This window comes from Chinchilla lanigera, unplaced genomic scaffold, assembly GCF_000276665.1.
Source record: "Chinchilla lanigera isolate Chin_1 unplaced genomic scaffold, ChiLan1.0 scaffold00133, whole genome shotgun sequence".
Taxonomy (NCBI): domain Eukaryota; kingdom Metazoa; phylum Chordata; class Mammalia; order Rodentia; family Chinchillidae; genus Chinchilla; species Chinchilla lanigera.
The window spans coordinates 3,897,142-3,900,241 of record NW_004955534.1 but is presented as its reverse complement, the minus strand read 5'-3'; the positions used below and the strand labels follow the sequence as shown (position 1 = coordinate 3,900,241).

Below are 3,100 nucleotides of genomic sequence, written 5' to 3'. Positions count from 1 at the left end.
GCTGGGGATTTAGCTCAGCGGCAAAGCGCCTGCCTGGCAAGCGCAAGGTCGTGAGTTCGGTTCCCGGTACCAGAGAAAAACCAAAAAAAAAAAAAAAGAGAATAATCTTTGCCAGCCTTGACACTTAAGACTACCATCCAGAGAATAGGCCCTGTAGCATGGAGGAACAGATGAGAGACCTGGTAGCACCCATATTTTAGGTTTCAGCCAAGATAAACACTGGTGCTTTTTTCAATAGAAAATGCCATAGGGAGACCATAAAGGGAGGAACAAGGAGGGTATGTTATCATTTTTAGTGCAACGTTGCCATCAGGAGAACTTTTTGTTCACTTCCAAACTTACTTCCCTGTGGCAGCCTCCTGGGGAGTGTTAGGATGGAGGAAAGCCATGGTCCCAGGCGTAACAAAAGAAATGGTCCCAGGCCACCCTCTGCATGAGTGGCCCAAGCAGAAGCTCCTGTTGAGGAGTCCAGTAATGGGGCTGTGGGGATATTGTCTCATGCCCATTGGCAAGCAAAGACATCTCCCTCAGTTTCTGAATAGGCTCTTAAGAAGAGCCTATTCACCATGTTTTGGGTTCTACCCCCTAGTTGCAGCCATTGCTTGGCCCGTTATCTTTTCTCACTTTCCCCACAGCTCCTGGAACCTAAGGACAATGAGCACAAATGGCTCTTGGCTTCCATTACTGCTGGCTGTCCAGCTTACAGACCAAAGCTTGTATAGTGAGCTAGGAATCAAGAAAGGTTCAGAATATTACATGTTATATACATGTTTCAATTATTGTAGCATTCTACATGAGAATATCCAAATATTGCATCTCAAAAATAATAATAAAAAGCAACAAGGCTCAGAGTTTGCAGCACAGTGGTACAGCCTGTCATATTCAAGGGCCTCTGTTCTATCCTCAGTACCTAAATAAATAAATGAAGAGAGGTGCTGTGTGGAGTGATTCAAAATATGTCACAAAGCCTCCAAATATGCCTACAACATACCTGAATTTCCCTAATTTGTTGGATTACACAGTGACTGTCCAAGAAGTATTTTTATTTTTTTATTTTAAAAAGAACAAAAACGAAATGACAAAAACAAAACAGCACAAAAACTATAAAAACAATACAGAATTTTCAAACAAGATAATAGGAAATCAACAATGGTTGTTGTATTACTTGTTGTTATCTTCACAATAGTTTCTCAGATCCAAGAGGTATTTTATTAATATTAAATAGCAATTGTCCTGAAAAAGGACAATGATGAAGTCACTATTGAGTTCAGAAGTGCCCACTCCATTCCTCTCTGAGCACCCAGAACCAGCACCCTTTCTTCGCATCTCTCCAAGGTCCAAATCTATCAGGCATGTTTACCAATGCCAGGAATGAGATGTGTATTCCTGGACACACAACCCTTCCTTGGAGACCCAACTCTGCCAATGTTCAGTTCTCTTAGACTCTCTGTGAGGAATGTAAATGTGTAAGGGAAAACACCAAAAGGAACAGATGTATCTGTGTACTCATTGCTACTTCATCTTTCTTATGAGTTTTAAGTCTGAATATTGTGTTTACCACTCCACAGTATTCAGGGCACACTTGTAGATATTGTATGAATTGAATTCATATGGATAGAATGGTTGCTTGCATAGAGAATTTAATTGATAGCTTAAGGTAGAATAAGTACCTGTGTTTCCCCACTTATTCTTATGCTATTGTCTACCTTCTGTCCTTAGGGGAGCCAATAGAGAGCCCAGCAGCAGCCTTATCCTGCTGAGGAGCAGCATCATAAGAGGGAGAAGAACATTGTGAGGGCAGCAGGAATTTGTGGGGCCCATATCAGGTCAGAATAAAAGGAGGTGATATCCTGAATCATCCCCAGGGGTCTCAAGTAGATGCTTCAATTTTGTTCCTCAGCTTTGGGGGGGTTCATAAGTTAAGAGTATGGCCCAGTGGCTCCACACAACAAGGTGATTTTGGTTTTTTGTTTGTTTTTCTTCTGGTACCAGGAATTGAACTCACGACCTTGCGCTTGCCAGGCAGGCGCTGTGCCACTGAGCTAAATCCCCAGCCCCACAACAAGGTGATTTTGATGAGGGTCTGTAGTCTTACCACCAGTTCCAAGAAGATCCAGATGAAAGTGAGATAGTGTTCTAAACTCAGCTTTTCACATATTATAAATTTAGTCATTCATTCATTCATACATGCATACACACATTGTTTACATGTATGTATATATATATATATATATACATATATATACATATATACATACATTCCTCTCTTCCTTTTTCCCATAAGTGCCTTAGAGATGCCACTGTGGATATTCTGTCCAAAGCTATAGCCTTTAATGTTATAAGTGATACTAGTTAGTTACTTCCTCATTGCTGGGACAAAATACCCAAGACTGATAAGTTAAAGGAGGAGAGCTTTATTTTGGCTCACAGTTTGTGGAGGTTTCAGGCTCTTGTTGACTGACTCCAAGGCAGGATGGCATGGTAGAGGGATATGGAAGACAGAAAGCACAGCAGCATCAAGAGAGCATTTATTCTACCTTATATATATATATATATATATATACACATATACACACACACACGCATATATATGTACTCTTCCAGGTCACGCCCACAGTGACTCACCTCTTCCCACAGCTCATACCCAGCTATCAACCCATCAGTGAACTGATCCAGTATCATACACTCATGGTCTAGCATCATATACCAATGATCCAGTTACCTCCCAAAGGCCCCACCTGTGAGGGCATGAGGTTTTGGGAGGGCATCTAGATATTAGCCATAACAATGATCATACCCATACCCATGCTGTCCCTTTGCCTTCCACCCCTCCTGCTAACCTTCCCAACAATGGGAACAAGATGTAACTTTTCCTTGTGTGTTTGTTTCCTACGTCCAGTGCTAATGGAAGCAAACCCAGAAGTGTGTCTACTTTTGCTCTTCTCCCTGATTCCAAGAAGCTCACATCCAACAGACGTTTGCATTTTGCTGACTTCATAAAACACACTTTCTCTATCTTTTGCATGTCTGTGCAGGTTCAGAGTCGTGCTAGATCCTGTCCATTTCCTCTCCTACAACTGCTTAGAATGTACCCCTGCTT

The 3,100-nt window shown here is 41.7% G+C and overlaps 1 long non-coding RNA gene across 1 annotated transcript in view; it reads left to right on the top strand.

Annotated features, from left to right (window-relative positions):
* The window catches only part of LOC106147253, a 15,646-nt gene extending 13,817 nt beyond the window's left edge, over positions 1-1,829 (top strand). The window contains exon 3 of the long non-coding RNA XR_001232049.1: positions 1,720-1,829. This is a non-coding gene — a long non-coding RNA (uncharacterized LOC106147253). The remainder of the gene's footprint in view (positions 1-1,719) is intronic.
* Positions 1,830-3,100: the final 1,271 nt, after the last annotated feature.